The sequence below is a fragment of the Callospermophilus lateralis genome, chromosome 11 (genome assembly GCF_048772815.1).
Source record: "Callospermophilus lateralis isolate mCalLat2 chromosome 11, mCalLat2.hap1, whole genome shotgun sequence".
NCBI lineage: Eukaryota > Metazoa > Chordata > Mammalia > Rodentia > Sciuridae > Callospermophilus > Callospermophilus lateralis.
This window is the reverse complement of record NC_135315.1, coordinates 8,608,947-8,620,075: the sequence shown is the minus strand read 5'-3', so window position 1 is coordinate 8,620,075 and position 11,129 is coordinate 8,608,947.

Below are 11,129 nucleotides of genomic sequence, written 5' to 3'. Positions count from 1 at the left end.
ATGCCTACAGTATTTACTGTTTCATCCTTTACTGGAAGTGATTGCTAACACTCGTCAGGCAACATAATGTGTAGAACCCAGAGCACAGTGAAAAGGAGGGCCCCCGGTTTGAACATCATGAAGCATTTCAACACAAGGACAATAAAGCCATCAGCCAAGAAAAGAGCCAACACCCAGGAGGCCAGCCCTGCCTGTTCCAGGATTCAGGTTCTCCGCTCCACACGTGATGAGCTGGTCCAGTGCACGTGTGAACACTGTCGTGCAAACGAACACAAACAGGGCCATGTACCCTGTGCTGCCTGGAGAAGCCCCCGTACAAATGTGTTTTACCAGCAGCTCAATACCCGGGTGGCCTTTCCATTCTTGTTCTGATTTTCCACAATGAAAAACGACTCTTGGGGAATTTTCAAGTCCTGTAAACTAAACTCTTCTCTACAGTCAATTTGTATTTCTGGAATACTCATGGATGATTAAGCATGAAAAACCATGCTCTTGTATGAGATAGGATTAGCTCTTAGGCTTAGGTCATTATTAGCAGGGTTTTATATGAGTGTTCAATACAACCTTTGCAGGGCTGTGTAGAATACACCCTGCAGCATACGAAGCATCATCCCAGGCTGTCAATGCCCATCATATGGTAACCCCAACAATGCCCCCATCCATTTTTACACCACCCCGTAGGAGGGGGTTCTACCTGAGTTGAGAACCATTAGTCTAGAGGATCTGACAATAACTAGATATTAGATAATAAGGCTGAGATCTACCTAGAAATGGAGATTTGGGCCCTTGTTTTTGGTTGCCATGGGAAGAGCATGAGAGGGAAAAATGAAAGATGAAAACTGTCACACCTGGCATTGGCTCAGCCCCTTGTAAAATGTATCAAATCAAAATCATGTAGATTCTCTTTCTCTTTATACCATTCCCTGGAGAAAGGTAGTGCATTATAATATGATCAAGGCAGAGTTGGTCTTTTTCAGCATTTGTGTTTTATATTAAAAGGAACACAAATAGGTATTATTCAGTCTATGTATGTAGTTTTCTTAAGACGTGTATTCATCTCAGCGTTAATTATTAAGATTCATTTTTTGTCAGCTACAAAGTTTGGAAATATAGGAAAGGACACTCAGGAAAGAGCAAGTGACAGGCGGGTGGTAGAAGCGGGGATGCAATTCAGGTCTGATGATTCTGAGCTCTGTATTTACCCCGGGTCTTCTTCCTGTGAAGGTGAATCAATTGGTCCCGCACCTGCTCTGCAGAGTGGGGCACTCCACTCCAACTTGCAATATAGAAGAACAGAGAGAACACCACAGAGACTGATGGTACCCAGCTCTCACTCAAGTCTTAAAAAAAAAACAAAAAAAAAAAACAAAAAACACTGTGTCTCATCCCTAACTGAAAGAATAGTTCAGAGACAGTCGGCCAAAGCAAACTGCCAGAGATTCCCCATGAAGAGAGCATTCACATCTATTCTTAGGTAGAGCCCATGGAAAAAGCAGAGAAATGAGACTTTGGAGTGTTTTTAAAAATTATTATTGTTGAACCAGGCCCAGAACCTCACTACGGAGCGTATAGGTCTGGAACTTGGCAAAACCCAAAATTAATGGCATCGTTATAATATGCCAGGGGCACGCGCGCGCGTGTGTGTGTGTGTGTGTGTGTGTGTGTGTGTGATATGCATAACATGCACCAGGAAGGAGGCTCCCTCAGGACAACCTCCTTAGCCCACCCCAAGTAATCCATGTTAATATCCTAAGAGAGGTCATGGACAGGAGAGCTGAGCTGACATCTGGCTGCTTCTGGCAGGATGGGCTGTATGCTCTAAACAGATGGCCTTTAATTAGTGGCGGGTTGTCCCAGCAGAGGGCAGCTTGGGCAAGAAGGGTTATTTGGACTACCCACCTCATGTCTGGCTCCTAGAACTTTTGGCTTATGGTCAGAATTACCACAGTGGTTACTGCCAATAGGTCTGATGTCACTAGATGGCACCTCTTGGGCTACCATCATTGCTGAAGGAAGGACTCTGTGTGGGTCCTAGCAAAGATGCCCTGGTGCAAATGTTCCGGAGAACTCTGTGGCCGGGGTGGGGGGGTGGATGAAGAAGAGGAGAAGGCCGGCGAGACACTTGCCCTGGGGGAGTTCCTGAATGGAGCCTTTGGGCCTGGGAGCTGCAATTGCTATTTGTTCTTTCTGAACTCAACACACTTTGAACTCTTTCAGCAGTAGGAAGAGATATGAACTAAGGAGTGAAATTTTAGACTTGTTTCCTATGACATGAGTCAAATGGCAGAGGAAAATGCCCATAGGTCACCCTAAAGAGCGAGGCTGCTGAAGGGATCACGAGTTCTGTTGCCCGGATGTAAAACAATCAGGCTTCTGTTTCAGATCTAAAGAGAAAATCACTCACTGTGTCCCAGAGTGGAACGCAACCGTCAGCAAAATCCTATCTTCCAATCCCAGGTCCTGAACGTCCTGACACGTAGGCCCTGGGCAGAGTGAGGCAATACCTCTTCAGTAATTAAATTAAAATGAAAAGACATCCACCTCGAGCAAGGACCTCTGAGAACGGCACACATGATGGTGCATTCAGAGCCGTGCTGGTCGTGGGTAAGGACCAGAGCAGAACTCTGCCGTACCCAGTCAAAACGTGGAGTGATTTGTGGGCATGTGAGTATTCAGCCAGTTTCCTGTTGGCTTTTTCCAGTGATGGCCTCGGAGTTCACTCTTCAGTATTTAGTGGTCACGGGAATAAGACTCCACCAACTGAGCCATCCCCAACTGAGCAGAAACAAAAGAGCAGTGTGGTGACTCTTTCATGGGTGTGCAGAGCTCCGAGCAGATGCTGTTATTTGCTCATCTCACCCCCATGTCTTGCTGAACAGTGTCATGGGCTCAAGTTCACTCGGTTGCAGGTTCTAAGACTTCAGAAAGAACATGATTTTCTCCACCCATGGAGAAATCCTAAAAGACCAGGAGGTATATCTCTACCTGCAATTCGGGGAATCAATACTACCTTGCCTGAATGGGGAAAATCTCCTTCCTCAGCACCAAGTACATTGTGCATGCTCCTTAGAGACAGGAGGCCTCCTTGTGTGTTGGACAAGGTGACCCTTAGCAAGTCCCAGGGTGCAGAGTCAGAGCTTCCTAATACTGAACACTTCATAAAAGTCATGAGACCCTTGAGAAGTATATAGATAAGACGAATCTGGGCTATTGACAAAGAAAAATCTTGAAAGTGTGCTCTATACATCTGTGTACTGGCTTCAATCAAATGTTATATTACATAGGCTGAGAAAGCCAGGAAAGACCACAATGGTTCAGAGATGAATTTCATGGATTTCAGTTGAAAGCTTTCTCAGACTAAGAGTTATAAAGGTAAAGTCAAGGCTCAGAATATTCAGATTGCCCGATTGTCTACATTATTGTTTATTGTTGAGACATACTGGAAAGCTCTCTACAGATCTTGGTGGCAGTTTTGGCCTGACAGTGGTTTTGGTGTGTGGCCGTGCATATCAAATCTCTGAGCTCCCGAGTGTCCGCCAAATGAGAATTACAAACTTTCTGTGTCCCTGAGTGTTCATCGATAAAATGGGAATGAAATACGTATCAGTTGTTCACTCACTTAATTGACATTTGAAGATTGCTTATCATAGTTTGGGTATTGTTTAGAAATGTCCTAATGAATAACAGGAGACCAAATCCCTACTTTTATGGATCTTACGTTTTAGTGCAGAGTTAGAAAATAGATATATTAGTAAGTAATTCATCACAGGCAGAGAGTGGTTACAAAAATAAAAAGCACAAACACAGGAGAGACAGTGTGGGTGGCTGGCGGGTGGGGTTCCATTTTAAATCATTTGGGTAGAAAGATATATCTCCAATAAATTTAATTAAAACAGGTATCATAAGAGTACAGAGAAGTGAGCCATGGCAATATCTGGGAGTAGAATATTCCAGGCAGAGGAGTCCACAAAGGCCCAGGCCCAGATGCCTCATGTGGATGAAGAAATTCCAGGAGGTCAGTGGAGCTGATAGAGCAGAGTCCTCAGGGTCAGAGTGGAGGTAGGACCAGAGCACACAGGGTCCCATGTGTATTTTTCCTTTGTGATTTTGAAGTGGAAGTTTTCGCTTCTCGTGTTTGTTGCTGGCACAGCTCTAGACCTGAAAAAACAGTTCATACTTCTTAAGGCCTTGCTAGGTGACAGATTCTGCTCAGAGCTCACCTTGGTTAGCTTCCCTTGCTTTTCCCTGGAATTAAGAAGTAGGCTATTATCATCCGCTTTTACACGTTGGGAAACTTAGGCTTAAAGGTTAAAGGACTTGCTGTGTAGCCCTGCCATTAAGCACTGGAAATTCCAAAGCAAATGAGAACCCACCACAAGGGGGTTACAGGGTTCTCCCTGTGATTTGAAACCCCTTACGGGGCTAAAGAATCTCAATAGATAGGATTAGCTACAACGGATAGGTGACACCAAGAGAAAAGCTCTTTGGAAGAGCTTTCCTTAGGCTTTTTCCAAAGCCTCCTTCTGAAGAAGCCTGAGCTCGGGTCTGGCCCCTGGGTGATGTTTCCATCGATGCTGAAAACCATGCTGAGTGCTGAGAAGGCCTTGGTCCCCTGTGTGTGTGGTTAGAGGTGGAGGAGCGTCTGGGCGGCAGTGCCAGGGACCACACCTCTTTGTCAGGAACATGCAATTAAAAAAGCAAGAAAGGGGGGAGCAAAGACATGGCCACCTACCCCCACTTTTCTTCACCACATGTTCCTGCAAGCACGCAAGTGCCCGTGAGCGTGTGTACACACACACACACACACACACACACACACACACACACATGCAAAACCAGCAGACGTCCATCAATGGGGTCCTGGGGATTCTGCTGAAAACATTTTCCACCTGGCACAGTCAGGCATTAAACACCCCTCAAACCCAACCTGAGACTTGGACCGTCAGCGGAGATATTTTTAAAACCATGACACAGAGGAGTGTGACACACTCGGTTTTCTCAGTGGGTGGGTAGAGTGTTATTTCATGTTGTTCTTGTCACTCAGCCCAACATTACAAGTGTGCACTTTATTACTACACCGAGAAGGCTCTGCAGCCCGGCCCAGCACAGTGTGTTCCCAGGGAGGCCAAGGCAACCTGGACAGTCGCAGGCTAGGGCCAGTGGAAAGCTGCTGGGACAGAGCTGACCCTCTCGGTGGCTCCCTGGGGCATGCAGTTCATGGCAGCAACCTATAAAGCACCCCAGGGGCTGGGATTTAAAACTCTGCCTCCATCCATTGCTGCCCTTGGAAAAATTCTAGGTAGATACTCAGATATTTAAAGACCCCTCATTAGTTCCTTGGATGACTACAAGGGTTCTATGTCCCGTCTTGTTCTCCTTTATCTTTAATGGGAGTTTTTTCTCAATATCACACGCAGAATGAATGGGGAACTTAGGGCTGGGTGTCTGAGTCTGGCCATTTCCATGCAAAGGTGTCAGTCAAAGGCCCTTATTGTCTCCTTGGGAGGAGCAGGACAATGATGTAGGGAGGGAGTGGGGACAGGGGTGCATCTGCCCTGGGCACAGTCAATAAAAAAGGTGGACTGAAGGTGAGGAATTGAAAAGCAATTAAGGAAATAATTAATGGTTGATCTACTTTTCATTGGCACCAACTCAGACTCCACCCATCTGAGAATATCACTCCACCATTGCCCCCAGTGACCTGCGAGCCACTGAGTAGAGGTATCAGGCTGGCTTTGGGGAGAAGACTTCGCTTCGGCAGAAAGTCAGGGCCCCTGGGTGGAGTTCATCTTATTCCCACTAAGTGGATTCAACATTTATTATTTTTTCATTCATAGCAACCCTATTTTACCTATTCACCCCAATGGGAATATAAATGTCAGTGTCTAAGAAATGATGAGTGAGAAACTCTTCCAGAAGCCATGTAATAAAATGAAACAAATAGTGGATCTCAAGAGGGCATCCTTGATTTTGGCTCTTGGTTCCCATGAGTACCTCATCACCAGTGAGTCCAGCATCCCCTTTCAAGCAGCCTCAGATCCTTCCATGTCTATCTCCTGCCCTATGGACCTAGTCATGCCATGACACTTCTCCTTTAGAACAGAGGTCTGCAAACTGCTACCCATGGACCAAATCCAGCCCAGTGGCTGAAATAACATTGTTATTGGAATAAGACCATTAACGTATGTGTTGTCTATGACTGATTTAACACCTCAACAGCAGAATCCAGTAGTTGTAACAGAACTATGAGGCCCACAAATCTTCCAATATTCACTATCTGGACCATTATAGAAAAGGTTTACCTACCTCTGCTCTAGCATGTTGCAACATACCCCTGGGAGGATTCATTGCTTCTTGTCTTGATCTCTTACAGTCTGTTGTCCACCAGGGAGCCAGCATTAACAACCCACATAGGTTATGATACTCTCCTGTTCATACCTGTCCATGGGTTTCTTTGTTAACCTTGAGCAAGGTCTTTCATAACGTGACCTCTGCCTATATTTATAAACCTTTGTAGGGACTGAATTGAGTCCCCCAAAAATGGTATGTTGCAGCCCAAGCACCCAAAGTGACTGTATGCAGAAATAGGGTCTGTAGGAAGTAGTAAAGGTTAAACAAAGTCATAAGGGTGAGGCCCAAATCCAATAGGACTGGTGGCCTCATGAGAGAGTAAAAGAGAGATTCCCAGCTCTCTCCAGGGAAGAACATGCCCAGAAGCAGCAAGAAGGTGGCTGTAAACTGGGAACAGAGCCCCCACCAGAAACCACATTGGCTGGAATCTTGATCTCGGATTTCTCAGGCTCCAGAACTGTGGGAAAATCAATTGTTGCTGAAGCCACCCACCTGCCATATTTTGTTATGGCAGCCCAAGCCGGTAGACCTCTCAGTCTACCCCCAACACTCTGCTTCTGCTCTCCCTCGGATGAGACCTCTTCCCGACTCCCTCTCAGCCTCAGGATTGCTGCTCCTTCCTTTGGGGTGCTCTGCCATGGGATCCTGCCAGAACCATGCCGTCCCGCAGTTCAGTCAGCACTTCACTCTAATGTCACTTTCTCAATGTCCTTCTTTGATCGTGATTAACTAAGGATACCTCCGTCCTTCTCTGCCTTCTGGTGCATTCCATCCCCACACCCTGCTTTATTTTATGCATTCATTGATCAGCTCTTTTCATTAACATGAAATTCAGAAGACTTGAGGATGGACCCTCCTGTGCAATAGGGATCATAAAGAGGTGTCAAGGACGATTCCTAGGCTCGGGGCCTGGATGGTTGGAGAATGTTGTCACCATCCACTGAGAGGAGGAGACCTGTGGGAGGAGCCTGTTTCTGGAGGAGATGAGAGGGAAAGTCAAGATTTCCATTTTGAACATGCTCTGTTTAACATATCTATCAGATGTCCGGGTGGAGGTGTCTGGTCGGTAAGTGGATATGTAAGTCTGGAATTCAAGGGAGAGACTGAAGATCAAAATGTGTGAATCATCAATCTAGAGATAACACTTAAAGCCATGATCTACCAGAGAATGTAGATTCAGAAGAGAAGACGGCCAAGAATTAAGCCCTGGGGCAAGCAAATATTTACAGGAAAGTGGAAAATGGGGGTCAAAACAATGGAAATTGAGAAAGAGAATATATTGAGGTAATAGGGAAACCAGAAGAACATAACATCCAAAAATGCAGGTGAAGAAAGATGGTCATTTCAAATGCTTCAATAAGTTCCAGATGAGGATTAACAATGGATCTTTCCACCTGGCCAAGAGCTGAGACAAGAGCAGAATCATGGGAACAAAAACCATTTGGGGCAGGGTGGAGAAGAGCTCTTAAGGTAACTGAGGTGTAGATCTACTTCAAGGAGTTTTGTTTTGGGGCAGAAAGAGAATAACGTGGTAGCTGGAAGGAGTTCTGAGGAAGTGGGTGGAGTGCCTGGAATAGAAGATATTCCAGCATGCTGACAGGTGGAAAGAATGTACTGCAAGCAGCATAGGTCCTGGCTGGGACAAAGTGCTTAGGAAGGTGATTCAGGATGGGGCTGAAGGGAATAAGCCCTGGATGGGAGCAGGGTGCTGTGTGCAGGGAGAGCAGAATCCATGGGGACTGAAGGAGGTGGCCGGTGACTCACTTGGAGGTGGATGAGGAAGTGCTCTTCTGCCTGCTTCTGTTTTCTCAGTGAATAAAGGTGAGGTCATCAACTGAGAGTGAGGGGGTGGGTGTCAGGAGAGAGGAGCTGTGATATGGTGGCCTTGGGGAGTGGGGCTGAGAAATGGCCAGAGAAGTACAGAAGGATCACCAGGCAGTGCCGAGGGCCCTTTTTGAGGCTCATGGACAAAAACCAACATATGGCTTGGCAGCCCCCCTGCTTTAGGATCTCCTCCAGCTGCCTTCAAAAACTGGGGTACAGACTCCAGACAGGTGGAGAATTCAACTAAAGCAGGTCGGGAGATGTTCAGATAGGAGACTATAGGGGAAATAGGAGCCCAGAGGTTATGCAGTGATGATAACAGAAAGAAGAAAACGAAGGCATGGAGGACCTCAAGCTACAGATTCAAACGCAACAGGTCACTAGGTTCAAGAGGAACAGATTCAGTGGGAGGGTCATTAGGTTCAAGGTCTTGGTAGGAACAGGGCAGGACAGCAATTCATCGGTAAAGTAGCAGGTGGTAATCAGAGAGTGGGATTCTTAAATGTGAGGTTTAGAAGGTAGAGCAGTCACCAAGTGACAGCATAGGACCACACGAGAATTTGCAAAAGCGGGAAGGACAGAGCCTTGGTAGGGAACACGGCAAGAGCCCTGGAGACGTGGGTAGGCAAAGGCCTCTGTGATCACCGAAACTCCCAGGAACGATGACAGGTGTGGTGCTGGTGGCGAAAGTCCTTTGGGGATGACAGGGAGATGGCAGCGGTCCTCTCACAAAGGGACCAGCAGCCAATGGCATATGGTCTCGTGCTATAGGCATCAAAACAGCTGGGGCTGGAGAAGGTAAAAGACGGAGCAATGGTCTGGAGGTTGGGGTGCTGGGCAAGCAAGACACGCAACACACAGCCACCTGCAAGGCCTCTGCCGATGTCCCTGGGGAGAAAAGGAGAACTGCCACTAAAGAAGGCCTAAAGGGAAGCCATGACCTTGAAGAATGACCCCTTCGTAGCAGGCATTTGAACAGATCATTCTCAGAAAGGGATGAGGGTGTGGGCCATTTTGATGACGGGACACTGAATTCTAGGCACCTTGAGAGATCAGGGCATGGAGGACATTTGCTATTGGAGGAAATAGAAAGCCGTTAGATGACAAAGTTCTGTGTTTGCTTCCTGGGGCTGTCCTAACAAAGTACCAAGAACTGTGTGGCTCGGAACCACCGAAAGGCACTGCCCCCCAGATCTGGAGGCCCAGGCACGGGCAGCACCGTTCTCCCCTGAACCCTGAAGGGAAGGGGCTTTCCTTGCGCCTTCCAGCTTCTGGCAGCCCCAGATATTACTTGGCTGTGACAACCTCACTTCAGTCTCCATGGGGTGTTTTACCTGCGTCTCTCTGCACAGTCCTCTCTCTGTGCACGTCTGTCTCGGTGTCCAAATTTCTCCTTTTTATAAGGGCACCGCTCAGATTGGATGCAGGCCCACCCTGATGACCTCATCTTAACTTGATTAAATCTGTGTGAGAGTCCTTTTAGGCTGCCATAATAAAAACACCATAAACTGGGTGGTTTATAAACAACAGACATTTATTTCTTACCGTTCTAGAGGTTGGGGAGTTTAAGATCAAGGCACCCGTGGGTACGGTCTGTGGAGGACCCTCTTCCTCAGACATGGCACCTTCTAATGGTTTCCCTACATGGTACAAGAGAAAAGACAACTTCCTTTGGGTTTTCTTGGTTTAATGAAAGCACAAGTCTCATTCGTGAGGCTCTGCAAAGACTCTGCCTCCTAATATTATATAGCATTGGGGGATCAATTTCAGCATATGAATGTGGGGGGACACAAATATTGAGAACATAGCAATCTGAAAACACCCTATATTCAAATAAGTTCATATGCTGAAGCTCTAAGGATTATGGCTTTGACATATCTTCTGGGGGGAGCGGGAATAGAACTCAACCCATAAGAAGGCCTGAGGGCCAGGGGACGTCTCTGAGGCTTGGACATTCGATGGTAAATTGCAATGGATACATGATGGAGGAAGCCACCCAGGTTCTTGAATGGGGAACCTGGTTTTCTTCTATGGACTACGCTCTGAGAAACTTTGTTGGGTGGGAAGGTCGGGATTGTAGCCAGGGAGCTGTGGTCTCACAAAAATACAACAGATTACTCTCAGGAACGCACAAGGATCTGCAGGCCTGCTGCAGACCTCTAAGGGTGAGGTGGGTAGTAGGCAATGAGTCTCACCTTTTTCTTCTCCTGGCTCCCTCTCTTCACTATACCTCAGCTACACGGGTCTGCCTTTGCCTCAAAAAATACCCACGTTTCTCCAGCCTTGGGGGCTTGCCATTCTTTTGCCTGGAGAATTATCTCAGAGCTTCTCAAGGCCGGCTCCCTCTCCTCACAGAGAGCTCATCTCAGGGGCCACCTGCTTAGAGAGACCTTCTGCGGCGATTGTGTCTAGAGCTCCACCACTTCCATCACTTCATCATTTTCTGAAAAGGTACCTTTTGACATTAGTTCACCTGCTTAATGTTAGTCTCTGCCACTGCAAAAATCACTACACCAGAATATTGACCGTCCCGTCCCCCTCTGGTTTACTGCTAATTCTCCAGGGCACCCAACAATACCTGGTGTTAAATAATAATCGCAGCAACCACAAAAGAGCAATAGTAATAACAATCTTTGATTGGATGGATAAGCCTGGGTATCTACCAAGCATAAGTCATAATAACTCACTCAACTTCATTCATAAATTTAAAGATTTGGGCCAATGTCTTATCTTTAATACTCTTTCCAATCTTATAATGCCAGTTATATAACAGCCTGGTATAATCTGAGAGACCTGCAGAAATGTTAATGCTCAGCATACAGAATAATACCTCAAGGCCAAGAGAAGAAAAGTCCCATGCATTATACCTAGAGGGGGAAAAAAAGGTCTTCTTATCAGGTCTAGGTAACTTATCTAATTTGAGCCAGGAATGGTTTTAGTTACACACCTTTCCT